The sequence below is a fragment of the Pithys albifrons genome, chromosome 1 (genome assembly GCF_047495875.1).
Source record: "Pithys albifrons albifrons isolate INPA30051 chromosome 1, PitAlb_v1, whole genome shotgun sequence".
Taxonomy (NCBI): Eukaryota; Metazoa; Chordata; class Aves; order Passeriformes; family Thamnophilidae; genus Pithys; species Pithys albifrons.
In genome coordinates, this window is record NC_092458.1 from 123032977 (window position 1) to 123047029 (window position 14053).

A 14053-nucleotide genomic window follows, 5' to 3' on the forward strand; every position below is an offset into this window, starting at 1 on the left:
GTACTAACGACTTCCTGGAAGGGAGTTATCCCAGCTCCTCTCCCAGGTGTCTTTCCCAGCCAGCTCCCAGCCTGAGGGGGTCAGGTGTGCCCTGGGCAGCTGCTGCAAATGGTCCATTGGTAACAGTTCCTGGGAAATTAATCAGGGGTGTGGAATGCACAGCTTTGGTCACACCCACACAGGGATAAACTGGTCCCAGCTGCTGAACAAGGACATGCTCCAAGTAGAACAGTTGGGTGTAGAGATGACTTGTAAACACTTGTGTTTCTAGACCTGAACAATGGAACCTCAGAGAAGGCAGTACCTGGTAAGAGCACAGCTTCAAGCTCAGCCCATTCTGGCTGAAGCTGTGGAGCACTAATTGGAGGGATTGGAGACATCTGATGGCTTTGCATTTTGTGGTAGTCACTGATTTTTTTGATTTTGCGTCAGTTCCAGGTCCTACAATTTCCTCAAATGCTTCAGTAATTAATTCTAAAGATATCCTGGCAGAAGATGCACTTCTTCCAGATGACAACTTGAAAATCATGATGATTTTACTGGCAGTGCTAGTGCTAGATACAGTGTAAAATACTAGTGATTAGGACTGGGTTCTGGCAAGTTGCATTTTGTCCCATCTAAACACATCAGACTTTAGCAAGCAGCTAAGGTCTTCAAAATCAGGTTATTAGATATTTTCTGTGCATGATTTTGACTGTGAGACAAGTGGGGTGGATATGGATCTTGGGGCTGTATAAGCAGAAAGAAGGAGCTCTTCATATTCCCCATTTCTCGTGTGACCTGTTAGTTTCCAGGTTTACTTTCTGTTTGGCTGTTGTTTTTGAGAGATAATAAACAGATGATATCCAAGTAAATAGAATGAGTGGCTCTTGACAGCTTTATTATGGCTATTATGTTATGGTACATTAAATTTTTAATGAAATAAAATATGGCAGATTGCCAAATTATGTGATGATAATTTCAGGAAGCTGTAAACAGGTTACTCAGTAGTTCATAATTGCTGCAGGTAATTTAACATTCAGAAAACTTCCACCCACTGATAGTAATTAAGATTGCATTTGGGCTGTGTACGTTGATTACAAGAATCTGATCAAGAGAATCTCACTTTTTCCTTTCATGTATTATTTCACACTCAATATTTTACTCTGCTGGAGGCAAATCTTGCTTTTTTATTCCACATTGTGGAATGTGTCAGTGGAAAATATTGTAACAATATGGAACCTACCTGTGAATAACCTCACTGTTTGTGTCTGGACTTTCAGTGTCAGAGGAAGCTGAGCTTCTGCTTGAAAGGGAATTTTCCTTCATGGAGCTGCCTGGTGGGAAGCAATCACCTGGAAAGGACACCTTTCAGCTCTAGTTTGGCCAACACAAAGCCTTCAGCATTTCCAAATCTTGTAGTAAGGGTGTGTGGGAGAAAAGAATCCAGCAGGACCATAGGGATGCTGTCAAAACAAACCAGGAAAAGGTAGGAATTTTCCACCTGTTCTGGAGATAGATGCAACAGGGTTGTCACCACGGTGCCAGGGGTGGCATGGTCCAGAGGGACCATCCCCAAGGGCACTGGTAATGGAGAAGCTGAGGCAGGTTTGAGCCTGGGGAATGGCACACCCGAGCAGAGGATCCCTGCCCCAAGTCCAGCCCCAGCAATCCAGGCATCAGTGGCATTGGGTGATCCTGCACAGCCCAGCTGGGGAAGGATGTGAGTGGGTTATCCCAGCAGGGCATCCTCTGTCTCCCAGACTTGTGGAACTCGCTGGGGTTGGAGCCCAGGCCGGGAGAACCAGGGCTGCCACATTGCCATGGCAACAGCAGGGACCTGTCAACACCTCTCTCCCTAATAGTGACAAATGGTACTTATTACATCAGCACTAATTTCATCTGATCCCTTTCAGATGAAGATACTTAGTCCTTGCTGATCAAATTGTGTCGCTGTAATTACTGAGAACAGACCTTATTAAATGACAGCGCTCCTTACTCATTGCCTTGTCTCATGCCCAAGCTGATCACTTGCCCTGTTTCCCTACTTTTGGTGATGCTCTTGGCTGCCCCCAGGGCATGTTCCCCATCCCAAAGTGGTGTCTTTTTGCTTAGGTCCAGGCCAATGCAGGTGATGGGTAGGAGGCTGCATCTCAGTCCTGCATTTTAATATACATGAAAGAATTCAAGCCAGACCTTCAGAGGACATGAAGCAAAACTGCTAAATGTGTGTGGAACTGCACAGTCCTCACCATAAAAAGGAAAATGTGCTGGTCTATGTGTTTGTAGTAACTAACCCAAGTGTAGGTGAGGATAATTGCATTTTCTGGGGAGCACAGGGCTGCAGTTATCTTCTTCCAGTGCTATTTGATGTTCCAGGTTTAATAAAAGACTTTGTACAAGGGCAGAAAAATAATTACAGCAAATCACCTAGGGAGGACAAAATTAGACTGGAAATCCAGTTATTGACCTGCAGGCCAATGTCATGTGTATTATTTGTCCTCCACCAGCTCCTGAACACACAGAGCTCTCCTGAGTCTGGGACTGGGAAGTCCTGAGCATTTGCAGGACATCAAGAAGCTCCACTCTCTTACTAGAAACAAGGTCCTGTGAGGAGCAGCTGTGGAGCTGGAAGTCTTTACTCTGGAGGAAAGGAGGCTCAGGGGAGACCTTATCACTCTCTACAACTACCTGAAAGGGGGTTGTAGCAAGGGAGGGGTCAACTTTTACTCCCAAGTAACAAGTGACAGGACAAAAGGAAACAGCCTCAAGCTGTAGCAGGGGATATCAGGATGGATGTCAGGAAGAATTTCTCCACTGAAAGGGATTTTAAACATTGGAAGGAACTCCCCAGGGAGGTTTGGAGTCCCCATCCCTGGAGGTGTCCAAGGAATGACTGAATATGGCACTCAGTGCTCTGGGCTGGGGGACAAAGTGGGCATCAGGCACAGGGTGGACTTGATGATCTTGGAGGTCTTTTCCAACTTTAATGATTTTGTGATTCTATTCTAAGATTCTACACTCAGGACCCCCTTGTCACAAACAAATTTGATAAAACGTGCTCTGCCTCTGAAGATGTTTGAATTCAAATTGGCTGTGTGGGTTTTGTGCTCTGTCTGGTGCTGTTTGATGAAATTGCTTCTTTCTAGCTTGCAGGTTCACTTTCTGCTCTTCCCAGGAGATGTGATGCCTTCCTGTTTCAGAATAAACAAAGGAGTGAATAAAAGCCGTTAGAAAAGGATGACCTTTTGTTGTTGAGTAATCAAACTGGGGGAAAGTGAAGTTCAGCAGTATCCAAGTTAGCACTCAAGTTGTCATATTGTTCTGAAAAAGATTACTCTGAAAAAAAAGTGTGACAAGTTGCACAGCAAGTCACAAGGCAAAAAGAATTTTAAATAAAGATGCCCTTCATTTTTGTTGTTGTTTTAAAAAGAGGAATGACTTCTCTTTAACAGATGGCATGTGACAATGTATGTGCAACTATTCTTTTTCACAAAGTCATCATCTTCATCTTACAGCAAGAGCTGAAGTTTGCTGTTAATATTATTTCTTGGTCATCTCATTAAGTGACCTAATAATTCAAGACTTCTATTTCTGTGCTTTTCAAGCCTGTTTAATTCTCAGTATCTCCTTAGGGGATAATAATGTGCATTTTGTTATTATATAATATATAAATTATAACAAATCCATCCACCTCATCATCAGAACAAAATACAACAAGTCATTAAAATTGTGGCAACTAGTTTATATCACAGCTATCAACAAGTAGAAGATGCTGGAAGAACTCCTTCCCAGGGTGTTGATAAGTATATTGTTGTTTCTTTCAACCTTTCTTGCAGACTTTTTAGCAAAGTTATAGTTTGGGACAATTGGAAAGTGTTTAATTGGTCTCAGGATGATAAATGATCTTTGTCTGATTCCCTTTTAGAGGTTCAGGGGTTATGTTAGGGCATTGATCACTTCTCTAGGGAACCTGCCTCTCAGTAAAAAATGCTTCTCAATGTCCAGTCTAAACTTCCTTTGGTGCTGCTTTGAACTGTTTCCACATGTCCTCTCACTGGATACCATGGAGAAGAGATCAGAACCTCCCTCTCTGCTTGCCCTTCTCAGGAAGCTGCAGAGAGCCATGAGGTCACCCCTCAGCCTCCTTTTCTCCAAACTAGACAAGCCCGAAGTCCTCAGCTGTTCCTCACAGAACATTTCTTCCAACCCTTCCACCAGCTTTGTCCTGGTCCTCTGGACATGTTCAAGGACCTTCCCATCCTTCCTAGATTGCAGGTCCCAGAGCAGCACACAGTGCTGCAGGTGATGCCACACCAGCACTGAGAAAAGTGGAATAATCACCCCAACCAGCTGCTGAAGCCACGTCTGATGCACCCAGGATGTGGTTTTTCCTCCTGGGTGCCAGGGCACACACTGCTGGCTCATGTTGAGCTTCTGCCAGCCAGCACTCCCAGATCCCTTTCTGCAGGGCTGTGTTCCAGCTACCCCTCTCCCAGTCCATCCTTGTGCCTGTCGTTACTCCAAACTTGTCCCAGAATCCCTTGTTTTGACTTGATAAATTTCAGACCATTAATCACTGCCCATTTCTCCAATTTATCCACATCTCTGTGCAAGACCCCTTGTCCCTCAAAGGAGTCAACAGGACCTCCCAGTCTGGTACCACCAGGAAACTTCGTAATGGTGCATCCAACTCCTGTATCCAGATTGCTGATAAATGTATTGAACAGAAGTGGCCCTAGAACTGAACCCTGAGGGACATCACTGGTGACCGTCACCAGCCAGATGTAGCCCTACTACAGCCCTTAGAGCTCTGCCCTACAGCCAGTTCTTCACCCAGTGCACCATGAACCCATTCACCCCACAGCTGGAGAACTTGTCCAGAAGGATGTTGTGAGGAACAGTATCAAAAGCCTTACTAAAATCCAGAAAAACTCCATACATGAGGTGGATGAGCTTATTATAGAAGGATATTGAATTAGTTGAGCAGGACTTTCCCTTTGTGAGCCTGTATTGACTGTGCCTGGTGATTGGTTTGTTCTCTAATTGCCATGAGGCTGGTGTAAATAAGGTAAAGGAATGTTTGGAAGGTAGAATCTGTTCTGTATTGGGTCAACACTTGCAGAATCTTTATGTAGCTCATTTTCACTCATGCTCAGGAAATTCTCTTGTAAGCAAGTGTACAAATAGTGCAGGCTGCTGAATGCCATGAGCAGATTCCAGGCCTACCATGCAATTTTTTAAAAGTCTTCCCTTAATTACTGGAACGTAACAGTGGTATTTCAAGGTAATGACATTTGGTCGGTCCTCTGGGAAAACGCAGCCACAAATCATCTCAACACAAGAGTAGGTCAAATGGTAATAATCAAGTCATATTCATAACTCATTGGAAATAGACTATTCTGAAATTTCTACCTGATATAGAACTAATGCCTCATTAATCAGAAATACATCAGCCTAAGAACACTGGTTATGCCAGCTGGAATTAGGAATGAGATTGCAGGGGTTGCAAGGACAGGGCTGCATTTGGGTAGATGCAGTGTGGTGGAGACCTGTACATGCTTACAGTACTCGTTTCCTTCATGGAAATGAGCCTAGAAATATGCAAAAATATGTTGTGTGCCAAATGAACTGGGCAGCTTTACACACTCAGTGTGAACAGCCCAATAGAACAACCCTCTTTGGGGTGTCCTGCAACACAGGGAATGGCTTTATTTCAAACAAGTGAATCGCAAAGTCCTTGTCACTGGAGAAGAGTCAGAGCTTGGAGAGCACAGAAAAGACTTCAGGACTTTACTACTATTTTATACACACAGACACATTCACAAAAATATCTATACATGCCTAAACTGGCCTGTATGTAGGGAAGGGATTCTGTCCCTCTGCCCCCTCAGGTGAGACCCACCTGCAGAGCTGCTCCAGCCCTGGGGGCAGCACAGGAAGGACATGGAGATGCTGGAGAGAGTCCAGAGGAGGCACCAGGATGGGCAGAGGATGGAGCAGCTCTGCTGGGAGGAAAGGCTGGGAGAGCTGGGATTGTGCTGCCTGGAGAAGAGAAGCTTTGGGGTGACCTCATTGTGGCCTTCCAGTGCCTGAAGGGAGTCCACAAGAAAGATGGAGAGAGACCATTTTCAAGGGTCTGGAGGGCCAGGACAAGGGGAATGGCTTCAAACTGAGAGAAAGTAAGGTTAGGTTGGATATTAGGAAGAAATTCTTTACTGTGAGGGTGGCAGGCCCTGGCACAGGTTGGGCAGAGAAGCTGTGTCCCTACTCCATCCCTGGAAATGTCCAAGGCCAGGCTGGACAGGGCTTGGAGCAACCTGGGCTAGTGGCAGGTGTCCCTGCCCATAGCAGGGAATTGGAACTAAATGATCTTTAAGGTCCCCTCCAACCAAAACTCTTACACAATTCTGTGTAGTCAAGACTTTTCCTGTGCCATGGGCAGCACAGAATTGAGTTCTTGTACACAAGCCAACCACCTGCTGGGCTCATATGTGCTGAGTCTATTTTAGAATCCTCAACCATTCAGCAAAACTTTAAGTCCAGGCTCAGCAAAATTGCACAACTTCTACTTCAAATGCAGTGGAAGTCCAGATATCTTGGGGTATAAGTACTACTTTTATGTACAGATGGACTGGTATTCCTGAAGTCATTGACTTGGCTGGTGTTTCAACCCACCTGTGAAACACATCTCTGAAGTCCCTGAAGTATGAAACAACTTATATGTGTGTATTTATTTAAAGTTTATAACGATGTTAGCTAATTATTATAGCTTCTGGTTTTAAAACCACAGGATGATCATTCCAGGTGTTAAGCACTGAAATAGCAAATTCTTCCATTTCTTCATCAGTTCTTTTATGGGTGGAAAATTGACATGGTGATGGACATGCTTTAAAACAATTTGAATACCACTTTGATCCTTTTGCAAAATGTAATCAATAAACTTGTTTATTTATAGTCTCAGCAATGAAATTGATTGTCTAGTTGGGCCATATTAATACTTCAGCCTTCCTACCAGTGCAGTAGCTTCAGAAATATTTGTTCCAAAAATTAAACCATCTCTAATTCAAATACTAAGCTTCTGAAATTCCCACAGCATCCCATTTCTTACGTATTCCTGCTTAATTATTTGCAGTACCAAACTGTGGAATTTTTTTCTGGAATTTTCAGTCTCTGGCTGCAAATTATTGGTATATGACATTATTTTTGGTAGAAGGCAGTAAAAGCAAATGGTGCTCATACCTTTAATGCTGCTTTTCAGGATACAGCTTTTAAAACAACTATGCTACTTGACAGTCCTGTTAGGACAAAAATACAAGTGATTTTGGGGTACCAGCTATGAAAAATGTGGTCCTTGTGTGTTTTAAATGTTGTATCAATGGTTAGTTTATTTATCAACATATATTGCCTTGGTACCTAGTAAGTGAAAACATGATGGGTGACTGTAAAAACTCAAAGAGACCTTCTGACTTTCCTCTTCCCTCTCCTTTTGGTAGCATCTATCACTTTAATATGTACTTTATTCACATTCCCTTTATGAGCAGCATTTCTGGCAAAAAGGCATTATGTTTGGCAAATATGGACTGAGGAAAATATAGGTAGCTTAGTATATGTGGGAGAAAAAGAAAGCACTGAGGGTAGATTAAAAAAATGCAAAACCATAGAAGAAAATGTTTTGAATATGCTGCCTGTTTTCTAAATGAACAAGATGGCTGATCTGCAAAGGGTTTGCCCTTAATTTATGTTGCAACATATAATGTCATTTAATGTGTATTCTAATACTGACCGAAAGTCAAAATGTTAAAAGTAGTATTTTATGCCACGGGCATGATTAAAGGTGTTCTATTGTTGAGGAACAAGAACCATTAATATTGCAACAGCTTTTAACACTCCTTCACAAAAGAAATTACTGATTAAACATTTGCTAAAGGTGCTCAGTTCTTGTCAGTTTTATTACCCAGCTCTCGGGAGAGCCCTCAGAGCACGGGAACCTTTTGTTTCAGGTTCTGCAAGGCCTGCTTGGTGCTCGGTGACACAGCTCAGCTGCCAGAGCTGCTCACACAAACAAAGGGCAGTGTTGAAATAAGTGAGTTCTTAAATAGTAAACTTGGGGGGGTTGTGCCCGTGCTGCCTTGTGCCAGTGCCTGAGTCAAGTGTTGGAACTACCAACACCGAGACCACACTTAGGTCTGACACTGAGCAGCTGAAGGAAGTCACTATTACCAGTTGGTGCTTTAGGAAGAGCATTGCCAGCAGGACAGGGAGGGGATCCTGCCCCTCTGCCCAGCCCTGGGAGGCACATCTGCCATGCTGGGGCCAGTTCTGGCTCCTCAGCACAGCAGGGACATGGAGCTCCTGCAGCAGGTCCAGTGGAAGATGACAAAGGTGTTGAAGGGCCTGGAGCATCTCTGGGAACAGGACAGGCTGAGGGAGCTGGGGCTGCTCAGCCTTCAGAGCAGCCCCTGAGAGGGCACCTCCCCATGGCTGGCAGTGCCTGCAGAGAGAGTGCAGAGCATGGACCAGGGTCTGCTTGGGGGGCCCAGTAATGGCAGAGAGGAACAGGCAGGAACTGATGCCCAGCAAGTTCCACCTGGACAGGAGGAAGAACTTCTTTGCTGTGCAGTGACCCAGCACTGACCAGATGGCCCAGAGAGGGTGTGGAGTTTCCTCACTGGAGATATTCCAGACCCACTGGACACAATCCTGTGCCATGTGCTCTGGGATGGCCCTGCTGGAGCAGGGAGGTGGGACCAGATGATCCCCTGTGGTCCCTTCCAACCTGACCCATCCTGTGACTCTGTGTCCTCACTTCTCTGCCCATCTGAGAGATGTCACCACAGCCCATAATGTCATCACTTCCAGCTCCACCCTCTTAGTGCTCCGCTGCTGTGTTCTGAGTGATGCTCTGAGTGATGCTCAGAGTGTGTCCTGCAAACCTGCTCCACCCAAAGGATCCAGCTGAGCTGCTGTGGGTCGAGTCAGGACCTACACCCTTGGTTGGGCTCTGCCCACTCCCTGCCATGAGGCTTTGGGGCAGTGCAGAGCCCAGGAGAGGCAGGGTGGAAGGGCCAGGAAGAAGGCACACAACCCCTTTGCAGCCAGAGGTGGAAAGGAAGAGAGACCTCCCAAATGTTTCCCAAAGCAATTTATGCTTATTTGAAATACACCTTTTAGGGAAAACATCTGTGCTGTAGATCAGAAGGGCAGACACCCTGTTGTGGGGTGCCTCAGCAGCACTTTGTTGTGCAAGGGAAAGTTTAGACACAGAAGCAATGATTATTCTTAATAGAAAATGAATTCAGTAAAGAAGAGGAGGTTCTGGTCAAACCAGGGGCAGGGGAAAAAACATCTGCCTTTCAACTTTCAGTGGAGGGGGACTCTTCATCAGGAACTGGAGTAATAGGACAAGGAGTAAGGGGCTCAAAGTGAAAGAGGAGAAATTTAGGTTGGATAAAAGCAAGAAATTCTTCCCTATGATGCTGGGCAGGCCCTGGCACAGGTTGCTCTGAGAAGCTGTGGCTGCCCCATCCCTGGAAGTGTCCAAGGCCAGGTTGGACAGGGCTTGGAGCAACCTGGGCTGGTGGAATTTGTCCCTTCCAATGGCAGGGGGTTGGAACTGGATCATCCTTAAGGTCCCTTCCAACCCAAACCATTCTATGATTCTAACTTTGTGTTTGAGTGAGATTATTTCCAAGTGTGTTTGTCCTAGTTCAGCAGGAGGGACCAGCTAACCCTGTGTGTGGGTGATCAAAGCTGTGTATTCTACCCCCTCTATTCATTTCCCAAGGTCAATGGGCCATTAGCAGCAGCTGCCCAGGGAGCCATTATCACTTCACACCCAGCCTGAGGGGGGCGGAGCTGCTAATGGGCCATCAACAGCTCAACACCCCCTGGCTCCCAGAGTTAATCACCCATTGTGTGAGTCCCTGCCCAGGGGGAGGGACTGAGAGCTCCCTGAGGGTACATAAGTGGTGGGTAAGAAGACCTCGAAAACCTCTCGTCGGATCCAGAGCAGCAGCAGGACCTTGACAGGAGGAGATCACCGCTCTTGCCCAGACCACAGCCCTCGCCTGCACCAACAGGTTTTTCATTTCCTTTTGCTCTGGACTTGGGGGAACCACAGGGGTCTCAGCACAAGGGCAAACAAACTCCCTTGGGTTTGTGCCCCAGGACACTGGGTTATACCGCTGGGGTTTTGTGAGTTGAAAGCAATTTCCCTTGTGTGTCAGTGTTGCTATTGTAATATTATTATTAAATTTTAGGTCTGACTTATAATCTCTCCCATGGTGAGTTCATTTCCCTTGCTGGTTCACCTTTAAACCAGCACAGTGTTATTAAAAGCTGAGTGTGCATCTCAGACAGCTTTGACCATGCTGGAAGGAGGCCCAGACACTTTAACCCAGTGCTAGAGCTCAGCCAGCCCCAAGGAAGCCAAGCTGAAGGCAAATATATTGCTTTATAAATGACCTACTGTGCCCACGGGCACACAGGATGTGGTCTGTGGCAAAGTGTACCAGCAAGAGGAATAAGAGAAGAACTTGAAACCGAGAGACAAATACAAAAGATTCCCACTGCACAATATTTTACCTTTACTTAAAGACAATGTGCTATTTAGACAGCTGATTTGCTTAAAATTAGAGTGGAATGAATCTTAACTACTTACATACGATGACTGAAGCATCCAGCTTGGAAAAGCCTCCTTTAAAAAAAGTACTTTAAAATAATTGTGCTACAAAATTAAGACCTAGAGAGTTTTCAATACTTTAAAACTCAAATAAAGTTGTCTAGTTTAAATCTAATTCTACATAATTTTCAAACCTTGTAAACGTCTTTTTGAAAAGAAAGGAGAAGAGAAACCTTTTTATCTTTAAAGGGAAAAAATCATGAATAATTTCAAGTAAAAAGTCAGTTCTGAGACTATGGGCTCTTGCTAATGCATTGTGAGCAGAAAAAACAGTGAAATTGGATAAATAAATGATTTGTTATAAATTATTTGCAGGGAGTGGTGCATCTTCTAGTTACCTGTCTATCTTGCTGTCTTGCATTTATAATGATTTTTTCCTGCTTTTGTTGCTGAGGGACCTTTTCATTTTGTGAGGGTTTTTTATGGTTTCTTAGTCAGGTGAAGATAAAGAATTGGTGCATTATATTCCAATTACAGAATGAAAAACCACAGAAAGGAAAGGCCCACAGAAGTGAAAAGCTACTCAATTGTACTATAGGACCAGCTGGTAACATGGCTGAGACATGATTTTCTATAAGAGAATATTCAGTTTCCTACATTTTTAGTCAAAATTCAGCAGGTGGGAGTTGCTAAAATTTTCACATGTCAGTTTGGTGGCCAGTCCAAGCTCAATATTCCTGAGTGAGCTGTTCCTACTTGTAGTTTTGTGAGTTCTTGTGGTGAAAGCTGGGCTGGAAGGAGAGTCAACATCTGAGTTCAATTATAACTCTGGGCAGAAAATCATACATGTGCTTAGTTGGACTTCCCACAACCAATCTGGGGCAAATATAAAGCATTTACTGCTTTTCTACAAAATATTTCATAGGGCCATGGATGAATGTGATCCTGGAGTCATCCCTGCTCAGACAGAAGTGTGAAAGTAGCCACAATATCCTCCATAAAAGAAGGATGTTTGGTGGACACTGGGACCCAGTTTGATCCCAGTCTAACTGGACTTTTCCAAGTCAATCTGTTTTGCACACACCAGTAGAACAAGCACATTTTAAATATATAATGGACAGACTTGCATAGAAGAGAAAGGAACATGTGAGCATATCTTTGAAAAGAGTTTCCTTAAATAAGGACAATTTCTACAAATTTAATGAATTCTGACTCGCCTTGGAGTTTCAGCACCATAAATGCTGTTCAGGAGTGTAATGAATCACCACACAAACACAGAGTCACTGGTAGGGGGGATTTCCATGCACTTGGGAACAAAGAAAGACACAGCTTTTCGATCAGACTAATGGCTTGGAAGTAGCTTCAGGAAGAGCTCTGGTAATCGCATTTGATGGGCTGAATTGATGGCTGATGGCTTGGAAAGGGCAGAGCACTGCAGTGATTTCAGGGAGCTTTTAATAATGCTTAGCAAATGATCAGTCAATCGCTTTGCACATGCCAATATTCTTTTCCCTCTCCCAGGAAGTTCAAAGTATAGGGAAAAATAAATAAACCAAACCCAAATAAAAGCACAGAATTGTGTACTTAGCCAAGATAATCCCAGGGCCCAGAAGAAAGACAAACAACAAGTCAGATTTAAGGAATAAACTTGATCTAGACCAGGAATAATTGTAATTTGCACTTGAGACTTGAATGCTACTTGTGTATTCTTCTGGGATCCAGTTCTGCTTATAGTTACACCAGGGTAAGTTTTAAAAGCTGCTAAATCCTAATTCCTGTCTAATAGGAAGGAAAACCCGAACAAAACAGTGTTGCCCAGCAGGAAGTTTTGGAGGAACAGACTCCACTTTCTGCTTCTTGTCTGTGGGTGCAAAGTTTGCAAGATTTTTTCATATCCTCCTCCAGAGGCAAGCGGGAGAGCTTGTGGATCATTATAACCCCTTAAAATTAGGATCCACACCTTCTCTCTCCTCCCTCCTGAGGTCTGGGAAGAGCTTTTTCTCTTTTTCCATTCAGTTACCTTATGAGCAACACTTCTTGGAGTAGCTGAAAAACCAAACCAAACTAGGTCAGTGACTTCTCCAGAAGATGCAAGGTCAAGAATATTTCAAATATTAATGATTTCTGAATGCCTCCAATTCAAGATGACTTGAAATACTTAAAACACAATTTTTAGAAGTCATAATGCCCAACAGGATACCAACTTAATTGTATGCATGATGACTATTTCACAGCATTCTTCACTCTCACACTCTTGGTTTTAACTTTTTAAGTTCCCTGTTGCCAAGAGCAACATTAGAGAGACTGGAAGGTACTTTATAGTTTGGAGAACAGTTCTCAGGCTCTCAGCACAAAGGAGCTGGGGTAATATATGCAGTAGATAATAACATTTTCATTGCTCATGTGTGGAGAAGGTGAGGAATTGTCCTGGTGGCAATGAGCAGCAAATGGGAGCATGGCCACTGAATGAGGTCTGTCATTCCCTCACCTGTGAACTGCTGAGCCCATTTTCTGTCCTTAAAAATCAACAGGAGATGACCCAACTTTGTTAGACATTATTGTCCCTGACTTATTTAGATGCTGGACTGCTGGGACATTACATGTTCATTCTGAATAACACCTTAGAGGATTTAAACCTTTTTATGGTCGTCCATTTCATATATTTTACAGCTTTGCTCTGGTGATTCTGAGAGTGAAGTGTCTTGTTCCAGAGGAAAGGCCCCCAGGAGGTTTCCTGGGTCCACTGCAGGTTTCAGTGTTCAGGGAATTGGTTGTGAATTATTTTTTAGGGAGAGTCAAAACTAACAAATGTTGTCCATGCACCCCTGTCCTAGTTCAGCAGGAGGGACCAGCTAACCCTGTGTGGGGGTGATCAAACCTGTGTATTCTGCCCCCTCTATTCATTCCCCAAGGGCAATGGGCCATTAGCAGCAGCTGCCCAGGGAGCCATTATCACCTTCACACCCAGCCTGAGGGGGCGGAGCTGCTAATGGGCCATCAACAGCTCAACACCCCCTGGCTCCCAGAGTTAATCACCCATTGTGTGAGTCCCCGCCCAGGGGGAGGGACTGAGAGCTCCCTGAGGGTACATAAGGGGTGGGTAAGAAGACCTCGGGAATCTCTTGTCGGATCCAGAGCAGCAGCAGGACCTTGACAGGAGGAGACCCCCGCTCTCACCCAGACCACAGCCCTCGCCTGCACCAACAGGTTTTTCTTTTCCTTTTGCTCTGGACTTGGGGGAACCACAGGGGTCTCAGCACAAGGGCAAACAAACCCCCTTGGGTTTGTGCCCCAGGACACTGGGTTATACGGCTGGGGTTTTGTGAGTTGAAAGCAATTTCCCTTGTGTGTCAGTGTTGTTATTGTAATATTATTATTAAATTTTAGCTCTGACTTATAATCTCTCTCGTGGTGAGTCCATTTCCCCTGCTGGTTCACCTTTAAACCAGC

At 44.5% G+C, this 14053-nt stretch overlaps 1 protein-coding gene across 2 annotated transcripts in view; it reads left to right on the forward strand.

Moving 5' to 3' along the window:
- The window catches only part of DSCAM (DS cell adhesion molecule), a 465618-nt gene that overhangs the window by 239314 nt on the left and 212251 nt on the right, over positions 1-14053 (forward strand). The gene's annotated exons all lie outside the window — the stretch shown is intronic.